The 10,984-nt window shown below is 43.2% G+C and overlaps 1 pseudogene; it reads left to right on the top strand.

Moving 5' to 3' along the window:
• Positions 1–4,751: 4,751 nt before the first annotated feature.
• Positions 4,752–6,103, top strand: Zfp296-ps1 (zinc finger protein 296, pseudogene 1; annotated as a pseudogene).
• Positions 6,104–10,984: the final 4,881 nt, after the last annotated feature.

Raw genomic sequence — 10,984 nt, 5'->3', positions numbered from 1 at the left:
GTTGAATATGCTTACTGGCCTTTTAATTTGGGAATCTTCACTTTCTTCTATACCTATTATCCTTAGGTTTGATCTTCTCATTGTGTCCTGGATTTCCTGTGTGTTTTGGGCTAGGAGCTTTTTGCATTTTACATTATCTTTGACAGTTGTGTCAATGTTTTCTATGGTATCTTCTGCCCCTGAGATTCTCTCTTCAATCTCTTGTATTCTGTTGGTGATGTTTGTATCTATAACTCCTTGTCTCTTCCTTAGGTTTTCTATATCCAGGATTATCTCCCTTTGTGCTTTCTTTATTGTTTCTATTTCCATTTTTAAATCCTGGATAGTTTTGTTCAATACCTTCATCTGTTTGGTTGTGTTTTCCTGTAATCTTTCAGGGATTTTTGTGTTTCCTCTTTAAGGGCTTCTACTTGCTTTCTTATGTTGTCCTCCATTTCTTTAAGGGAGTTAATGTCTTTCTTAAAGTCCCCCATCATTATCATAAAATGTGATTCTAAATCTTTTCCAGTTTGTTTGGCTATCCAATATTTTCTTTTGTAGGAGAACTGTAGTGCCATATTGGATTTGGGCCTGGCCGCTTTGTAACTGCATGGCCACAGTTAAGAAGTCATGGGATTGTTGGACAGAGGCCTCTCCCATGTATTTACAGCACAGGAAGAAAAGACCAAGTAGTAACACCCAGTGTCTCCACTGCATGACCTCTGCTGAGCCCGGCTGATGCATGTGGAACTGACACACCTGGACCACACCTGGGTGGTGGTCAATTTACTTCTGCCTTTTACTTCCTCAGCCTTTATCCTTGAGATTTAGGCTGGTCTTCTCGGATTTCTCCCTAATTAATTCAGGTCTCCTAGTCGGTCTCTTGTTACCGAAGAGCCTGGTAGTCACGAGCCAGGGTTTCCCACTGTGCTTCCCAGATATTTTCTACCTGGAGACTTGGGTATATAAGTGGTGAATAAAGCTACAGGAGTCTCTCACTCTTCTTCCTCACTCTCACTCTTCTTCCTCACTCTCACTCTTCCTTCTGCTCTTCCACTCTTCCTCCCTCTCTCTCTCTCTCTCTCTCTCTCTCTCTCTCTCTCTCTCTCTCTCTCTTCCTTTCCTTTCCTGGCTTGACATGATAACCTGTGTGTGTGTATGTGTGTTTCTTTCATCCCGTAGGCTTTCGCCCGATTCTCAGTACTGTGTCGGTGCTGGCGCCGACAGACAACTGTGCTCTGATGATGCCAAGTAGTCTTGGGTTCTGTTGCTTAGGCTCCTGTGCTTGCCTCTAGCCATTGGGTTGTCTTTGGTGTATGCTTGTCTTGCTGTTTCTGAGAGTGACTTGATGCTCCTGTATGTCTCTGTGTCAACACTCCTGTAGAACTCTTTTCCAGGTTTTTTTTTTTTTTTCAGCTGTTTCTGGGAATAGGTGCTCTGATTTCAGGTGTGTAGGAGCTCTTGGTGACTGCCTTTCAGCTCTAGGCAGAGGCAGGAATCAGAAGTTTCCTACACCTGATTGCTCCTAGGCCCTTGCACCAAGGGGGCACAGTTGGCACTAGGCAATTCCCTCTTGGGTCTGGAATGTGAGCAGAGGGTAGTCTCCTCTGATTTCTCAGGAGTGTCCACACTTCTGAGGGTTCAGCTCTCTCCCCCATGGGATTTGGGGACAGGGGGCTGTTTAACTGGTTCAGTTCAGTTCTGGTTGCAGTCCAGAACCGAAAGTACCAGCAGCTGATGGTTTCTATATTCCTGTGTCCAGAAGCACTGTGCAGTCTCCCCTTGGACCAGGGGTGTGGGCAGAGGTATACAGAAGTGGCACAGTCTGTCCTGTAATCTCAGGATGCCTGCACTCCTGCATGTTCAGCTTTCTTCCCCAAGACTGGAGATTCTTGTGACCAACAGTAATACCCAACTTCTTGGATCAACTTGGACTGGGGAGTCAACTTATAGTAAGACCATGACCTTCAATGCATTTAGTGATAGGATTCCTGTTTGCTTTATGAAGAATAGTATGAACGAAGGGTGTATTTCTGTGTTTCCTCAAATCAGGAAGAAAAACATTTCACAAGCTGTAACTCAAAGCATAGAGATAGGCATGCCTATTCATTATAAGGGATTTGTCCCTGATCCTCATGAGATATGACCTTGTGGATCTGAACCAACAGAGAATGTGAAATGGGCATTTAACAAAGTTATTAGATGGAATAAATGATATAATAATCCCCCAAAATGATTTAATGTTTCCAATAAAATGCAAATTATTGACTGGGCAAAGAATCAATCAAGCACTGGGCAAAAGGAGATGTCCATACTCCTCTGGCAGTCCAGAGCAGGCCATTTCCAATGGCATATCTGGAAGTTAGCTACAGAATTTTATGAAGTTATATTGGCTCTATAGACAAAATTGGGACAGGATCTGGATTTTGAACCAGTGACAGTGCATGTGTTAAGGCTCCCAAATATTTATTAATTGGTCATATTAAAATTACTTTTGTTTCTTCCTCAGTATTAAATATAAGTTGTATTGACTGTACACTTTCTAATTTTGTTAATGTATTGAAATCTGACATTTCTGTTATAATGTTAAAGCAGCCAGCTTTTGTTTTATTGTTTGTGAGTATTGCAGGACCCTGGTATTCTGAAAAAGACTTGCAAATACTGCAAGGAGTAAGTCAGGTTTTAAGCAGAAGCAAGAGGATAGTGGGCTTGGTTATTGATGGTACAGCAGCCTTAATTGCATTAATAGCTAGCACCACTGATTCTGCAATTGCTTTGACTTGAAACTAAGACAGCTATTTTTGTTAATCATTTAGAAAAAAAATTTACTAATGTTCTAAGTATTCAAAAGAATTTAGATAGGCATTTGGAACAATGGATTGATGCTCTTTATGATACTATTCAAATTATTGGGGACGAGTTTCAGAGTTTAAGAGTAAGAAGCCATGTCAAGTATCATGCTAAATACCATGGGATTTGTGTTACTTCTAAACTTTACAATGATAGTCACTATAATTTGGAAAAAGTTCAAAGACACTTGCCGGGTATTTGGTATAATTCTAACACGTCTCTGCATGTTTTGGCTTTGCATACTGAGATTATGAATTTAAAGAATGCTGCCCCACTGAACTTTGATGCTGCAGATACTGCTGATAAAATTATCCATGGCCTGAGGTCAAATTTCCATCTTAGTCAAGCATTAAGGACAGCATATATCGTTTGATCATGCTAGCCCTTCTTGTCCTGGGAATACTTTTACTCCTGTCCATTGTGATAAAATTTGCCTTTAACAACAGTATTTTGACAGCTAAAATATATGGCTTGAAACTAAAAATGAACCCCCATAAAGAGTTATTAATTTAACTTGCTGGCAAGCCAAGAATGTGTAAAATTCTGCATAGAACCTTACCAACCTAAGACAGAATAGCACTGCTTTTGGGAATGCATACTCCTTTACAGGTAAGTAAAGCATTCTTGTCCGAATGACCTAAGACAGGCTCAGTCTTGTTTATGCTATAAATAAGGGTGAGATGTGGAGAGCCCTTTTGGACTGTTTCTAGAAACTTAGTTGGAATTTGGCATCAGGCCCAGAACAAAGAAGTAAGCTCAAGGCTGGAATCTGACCTTGGGTCCAGACTCAGGAAATAGGTCCAGATTAAGAACATTACATTTGAGTTAATACAAAGCTCAGAGCAGGCTCAGGTGAGGTTTGTGTGGCAGTCCTTTTGTCTTGGCCATCCTGATTAGCCCCTAGAAAGTTGTTTACAGGATTTTGTTTATTGCCTTGCTTGTTCCTTGACCCAAACTGATCTTATCATTTTGCATGGACTTAAAGTGGTATAAAAGCAGTCTGGAAAAAAATACACTTGCTTCAGCCTCAGCAATGGCTGGAGTCATGTTTTAATGTTGTCTAATTGTCTGTTTTCTTTTTAATCCTCACTCCTGCCTAGGGAACTTGTTGACTGACTAAGCTGGCTTGGTCACTTTATGCTGAGAACTTGTGGTCTGGGTATGTCCAGGGATCCATCCTCCCTTACAATGTGTTTCTTTTGTATGTGTATAAACCTGTTTGGGAGATATAGTACATGTGTATGTGTGTATGTGTACCCATGTAGAGGCCACTTGCTTGAATTCCACTATTCCTGTCCACATTACATATTGAAACAGGGTCTCTTACTGTCATAAGCAGGATTTCTATTCCTGAGCAAAACATCATGATCAAGAAGCAAGTTGGGGAGGAAAGAGTTTATTCAGCTTATACACTTCCACATTGCTGTTCATCACCAAAGGAAGTCAGAACTGGAACTCAAATAAATCGGGAAGAAGGGTCTGATGCAGAGACCATGGAGTGATGTAACTTACTGGCTTGCTTCCCCTGCTTTGCTCAGCTTGCTTTCTTATGGAACCCAAGACTACCAGCCCAGGGATGGCACCACCCACAATGGGTCCTCCCCACTTAATCACTAATTGAGAAAATGCCTTACAGCTAGATTTAATGGAAGCATTTCCTCAAAAGAGGCTCCTTTCTCTGTGATAAGGTTTAGCTTGTGTCAAGTTGACACACAAGACCAGCCAGTACAATTGACTCCTTGTCAACTTGACACACAAACACATCCCTATTAAACCTCAACCCTTACTTTCTTATTCATCCCCAAGATCTAAATAGCTTTAAAAGTCCCACAGTCTTTACAAATTCTTACAATCCCAGCCATACACCTAAGTGACTGGCCACTTACATAGATTACCTGGATCTGCGCCCTTACCCCAAGGCTGGCTGCATGCCTGTCAACATAGACCTGGAGCCCAGTAAGACATGATGACAACAAGAAGATGCCCAACCTCATCATTGATGTGAAGCCAGAACACAACCTGGGGTCCTTGGCTCAGGGGCACTAGTCCTCGAGGAACATGACCATAATGGTTCTCTTCGATGTAAAATGTCACCTTCACACCACCTCAAGCACACTCAGTGCACCCAGAACATGTGCTCCATGGATGCCTCTGGATTCTAAGTCTTCTGACTGGCAGCCCTAGACCAAAAAGCACCCAGATCCATTGACCTGCAGCCACTATGGACATATCTTCCCATTAGGGACCATCATCACTTTCATGGAACATTAAAAAACAAAACAAAACAAAACAAAACAAAACTAGGCTGTCAGCTTCTCCAAGGCTCTGGCCACATCTCAGAATCCAAGAGCTAAAGGCTCTGAGCTGTCTCTAATGTGAGCTCATCAGTGCTTGGAAGTTACTGGGCTATGCATCTACCAGACACAATTAGAGAGTCCAGGGACTCCACCGCAGGGGCTGCATGAAGTGGCTGCAGCCATGTTAGCAGTGGCAGTGATGGGGCCATTTGAGGATAAGCCCCCTCCAGGGAGTAGTGCTGCCCAGCAGAGCCCGACTTGCTATGTGTGTAAGAAGATGCTTTGGAAAATAAACCTCTTGCATCAGGGGGTAAAAAAAGGAAAGCTTTGACTCTTTCAGCAACCTCAAAGTCCATAGGCATCCCCACACTGGTGAGCAATGCTAATTCTGTGACCAGTGTTCCTATGCCTGTGTTCAAAGCAGCAAGCTGAACAGACACAAGAAGACTGATGGGCAGACTACACTTGGTAGCCTGTCCACTCCTGCCAGTAGCGGGCAGGGAGGAATGGGGAGGGGTGTCAACACATTTTCATGCCAAAATGTGGAGAAAGCTGGAGCTGCAGCTACAGCAGGAGTCTAGGAACCCAGGGTCCCTAGCAACAGAACTCAAGAGGGTCCAGGTTTTGTTGGCTGAAGAGCCACTGCCAAAGTAGAGAGGACTGACCCTGTAAAGATCGAGAAGACAACACCTAGGAAGAGTCACAGGCCCGGGGATAAGAGTGACTTCTTTGGGAAGTCCTTTACCAACAGCAGCAACCTGACTGTGCACTGACGTTCACACACTGGAAAGCTGTCTAATACCTGTGACCAGTGTCCCTCTGCTTGTGCCCAGACTAGCATACTCAATGCCCATGGCTGTACCTATGGACTGGGGACTGGTAAAACTGCCTATAAGTGCCTACACTGCCTTGTGCCCTCTGGCCTGCAAGCTACAATGAGCAAGCACCTGCAACAGAAATGCTTAGTGATGGTCTGAGAAATGTTCTGTACAGGTGTCACTTCATCAAGTTGACATGGGCTGGAACTTATCCTTTCCTTTGTGTGAAGAAATCATCTCTAATTATATTTTTAAAAAATCCAACCCTTTTAAAATATCCAATCTCTTTTGAAATTCAAAGTCTTTTTACATTTCCAAGTCTCTTAACTATGGGTTCCACTAAAACATTTTCTTACTTCAAGAGGGAAAAATAGCAGGGCACAGTCACAATCAAAACCAAATCAAACTAACCGTCCAATTCTGGGATCCACCCATGATCTTTTGGGCTCCTCTAAAGGGCTGCCATCACTTCTCCAGCTCTGCTCTCTGTAGCACTCTATGTTCAGGTTGATCCACTCCACTGTTACTACTGTTCTTGGTGATCATTTCATGGTACTGGCATCTCTAATACACTGGAGTCTTTCACTGCAACTAGGCTTCACTAACAGCTGCTCACAGGCTCTCTTCATGGTGACAAACCTCAAATCCTTTTCGTAACCCCTTCAGTCCTGGGCTGTCAACTGGAACTGAGGCTACACCTTCACCAATGTCCTTCCATGGCCTCTCACAGTGCTAAGCCTCATCTGCTCTTCATGACACCTTCATGCCTTCAAAACCAGTACCACCTGGGTGACTCTTACATATTACCAAGTCCAGCTGCAGGTACAACTTTGGCTATTTCTGGAACACAGCTTCATTGTGCTTGCAGAAAGCACTTCACAGAAGCTTTCACCTCAGTGATGCTGGTCTCTTCTTAATCATTGTTAATTTCTTACCTCAAGCTAACCAATATCAACACAAAGGTTTCATTTTAGTAGTTCTGGTATCTTGTTAATCAGAGCTGATTCTTCAGCCCCATCTAACCAAAACCACAGAATCTTTACAATCAAAAAAGCAATGCTCTGATAATAATTTTTAAGCATCCCTCTGAAGTTTCATGAGCTAGGCCTCCATCTTCTGCACTGTTCTCAACATTATCTTCCAAGCTCACACAGAATATCCCACAGAGCTCTTAACACCCAATGGTTCCTTTAACCCAAATTTCCAAAGTCCTTCCATAGTCCTCCCTAAAACATGGTCATGTTGTCACAGGAATACACCACTCCTGGTACCAATTTGTCTTATTCAAGATTCCTACTCCTAAACAAAACATCGTGACCAAGAAGCAAGTTGGAGAGGAAAGAGTTTATTCAGCTTGTACACTTCCACATTGCTGTTCGTCACCAAAGGAAGTCAGGACTGGAACTCAAGTATATCAGGAAACAGGAACTAATGCAGAGGCCATGGAAGGATGTCACTTACTGGCTTGCTTCCCCTGCCTTGCTCAACTTGCTTTCTTATGGAACCCAAGACTACCAGCCCAGGGTGGCACCACCCAAAATGGGCCCTCCCCCTTGATCACTATTTGAGAAAATGCCTTACAACTGAATCTCCTGGAGGCATTTCCTCAATGGAGGCTCCTTTCTCTGTGATAAGATCTAGCTTGTGTCAAGTTAACACACAAAACCAACCAGTGTACTTACTGAATCTGAAGCTTACTGATTTGTCTAGATAGCTAGCCAACAAGCCCCAGAGAACCTCCTGTCTTAGTCAGGGTTTCCACTGCTGTAAACCGACACCATGGCCAAGACAACTCTTTAAAAGGGCAAGATTTAATTGGGCTGGCTTACAGGTTCGGAGGTTCATTCCATTATTACTATGACAGGGAGCATGACAGTGTCCAGGCAGTCATGGCACAGGAGGAGCTGAGATTTCCACATCTTGTTCTGAAGGCAATCAGGAGAAAACTCTTCCAGGCAGCTAGAATAAAGGTCTTAAAGCCCATGCCCACAAAACAGGGCCACAACTACTCCAAAAAGGCCATACCTCGTAATATTGCCACTCCATGGGCCAAGCATAATTAAACCACCACACCTCCTATCTCTACCTTATCCATGCTAGTATTACAGGCATGGGTGACAAGCTCAATTTTATTTTTAAATGGGTGTTCTGGGGGATAGAATTCAGGACTCCATGCTTGTATAAAAAGTTCTTTGACAAAAAGAGATCACAAATGGAAAAAGCTTAAAATCTATGTCACAGACATGTTCAGCTGGTAAAAATACTTCCATGTCATCCTGACAACCTGAATTCAGTTTTCAGAACCTAGGCAAAAAGTCAGCTACAGTGCCACACATCTGAAGGCTCCACACTCCTGTTATGGAGATAGAAAGTGGAGATAGGGGGCTGGAGAGGTGGCTCAGCTGTTAAGAGCACTGACTGCACTTCCCGAGGTCCTGAGTTCAAATCCCAGCAACCACATGGTGGCTCGCAACCATCTGCAACACAATCTGATTCCCTCTCCCGGTGTGTCTGAGGAGAGTGACAGGATACTCACTTATATAAAATAAATAAAATCTTTTAAAAAGAAAGTGGAGATAGGAGGATCACTTGTGGACCTGCTAGTCTAGAGTACACAGCATAGCAGTAGACACAAGACAGAGTATACCTCAGCTAAGTGAAGATGAGAATAGAATCCCAAAAGTTGACCTTTGACTTCCACCTGCACTAGGTGGCATGAGTATACCCACATGCATGCATGGATGTGTGTGCACAGGCGCGCGTGCGCGCGCACACACACACATGCGCACACACACATGCGCACACACACACACACACACACACGTATGTGTGTGTGAAAAAGTAGGTAAATAAATAAATAATTTTTAAAAAGAAGCCTTACCATGGACTCATGGCTGATCTACATTTACTACACAAATTTAACCCAGTTGTTGTCCAGTTGTCTCCTTCAAAACAAACAAAAACAATAGAACAGAAAAGGAGGAGATGCTGTTAGAATTACAGCCATGTGCAGCTCATGACATAGAAAGATGGGAAAGTAATTAGAACATACTTGAGACACAGTTATCGGAGGCCATTTCATGAAAAGAAATACAGCATTGTGTATATCCAAAACCCCTAGCTATTGTAAGTGATCAATAAAGTTAAAAAATTAAGAAAGATCCCAGAAGATTTAAAAGGATATGGTTTCCATATGACAGCTGCATTAAAAATAATTTCTAGGCCTAAAGAGATGGCTAAGTAGTTAAGAGCACTGGTTGCTCTTGCAGAAGACCGGGTTTCAGATTCCAGTACCATTTAATGGCTCACAACCATCTAAAACTCCAGGTCAAGGGAATCCAATGCCTTCTTACTTCAATGGGCACCAGGTATACATATAGAGCACACACATTCATGAATGTAAAACACTCATGCACATAAAATAATAATAAATATTTTTAAAAATCTGAAAATTTTATTGCTGAAGAAAAGATAGTCTTGTTTTTAAGATGTGAGCTTGCATTCTCACTTTTCTCCTTAAGAGAATTCCCAAGAGATGATGTATTAATCCCTGTTGCACTATTTTTAATTATCTTTAATCATTTTTTTACAATCCAGTCATTATCTCTATCTCAGTCCTTCCTCCCACAGCTCCACACCACATTTCTTGCGTCCCCAACCCCCTACCCCATCTCCAAGAGGATATCCCCACCCCACCTCCACCCCACCAGGCCTCAAGTCTCTGGAGGGTTAGATGTATCTTCTTTCTCTGAGGCCAGTCCAGGCAGTTCTCTGCTGTATGTGTGTCAGGGCCTCATACCAACTAGTATGGTTGGTGGCTCAGTGTCTGAGAGACCTCAGGGGTCCAGGTTAGTTGAGACTGCTGGTCTTCCAATGGGATTACCCTCCTCCTCGGCTTCTTCCAGCCTTTCCCTAATTCAGCCACAGGGGTCCCTGACTTCAGTCCATTAGTTGGATGTGTCTGTGTCTGTCTCAGTCAGCTGCTTGTTGCGCCTCTCAAAGGGCAGCCATGCTACGCTCTTGTCTGTAAGCATGCCATAGCATCAGTAATAGTGTAAGGTCTTGGAGTCTCTCCTTGAGATGGATCCCAAGTTGGGCCTATCACTGGACCTCCTTTCCCTTGGTCTCTTCTCCATTTCTGTCCCTCCAGTTCTTTTAGATGGGAACAATTCTGAGTCAGAGTTTTTGACGGTGGGATGGTAACTCCATCCCTCCACTTGATGCCCTGTCTTTCTACTGGAGATGGACTCCATGAGTTCCCTTTCCCCACTGTTGGGCATTTCATCTAAGATCCCTTCCTTTGTGTCCTGAGAGTCTCTTACCTCCCAGGTTTCTGGTACATTCTAGTGAGATCCCCCCAACTCTCACCCCAAGGTTGCATATTTCCATTCATTCTGCTGGCCCTCAGTTCTCCTATCCAGTTCCCTCTCTCCCCCAATACCTGATCATGTTCCCCATTTACCAAGAAAGCCACACAATCACTTGTCATTACTATTCACATACACTTCTCACTGCTCACATACCTGAGGGGTTAATTTTACCTCTAGACCTATACTACTGCTACAATACTCAGGTAGTGGGAGAGGATATGTATGCCTACACTCAGATATGCCTGCTCCAATAGTCCATTTCCCATCCCCTTCATGGCTCATTTTAAATGTCTCCTAGCTGGGTGTGGTGGTATGTACCTATAAACCTAGCACGGGGGAGGAGGAAGCAGAAGAACCACCACTAGATTGAAGACATCCAGGACTATAAGTCAAGACCTTGTTTCAAAAATAAAATGAAATGTAACATCTTCTTCTCTACTAAGTCCTCATGCTCTATATTAGAATAAATATCTCTACATTCAACAAACACTGAGTACCTACTGAATGTTGGGCCCTGTTTTAGGAGCAGGAGCTGCAACAAGGAAAAAGCATGCCACAGCAGGTTTCTACAGGATGAGGTAAACATTAATCTCCTATCAGACTTCACAGACAGAAGCTACCTGCTAAGGCAGATGCACAAAGAAATCCTTAATTTCAAGAAACTAGCTCT

The sequence above is a fragment of the Rattus norvegicus genome, chromosome 2 (assembly GCF_021556685.1).
Source record: "Rattus norvegicus strain SHRSP/BbbUtx chromosome 2, alternate assembly SHRSP_T2T, whole genome shotgun sequence".
Taxonomy (NCBI): Eukaryota; Metazoa; Chordata; class Mammalia; order Rodentia; family Muridae; genus Rattus; species Rattus norvegicus.
The sequence above is the reverse complement of the archived record's forward strand: the minus strand, read 5'-3'. Positions and strand labels throughout refer to the sequence as shown.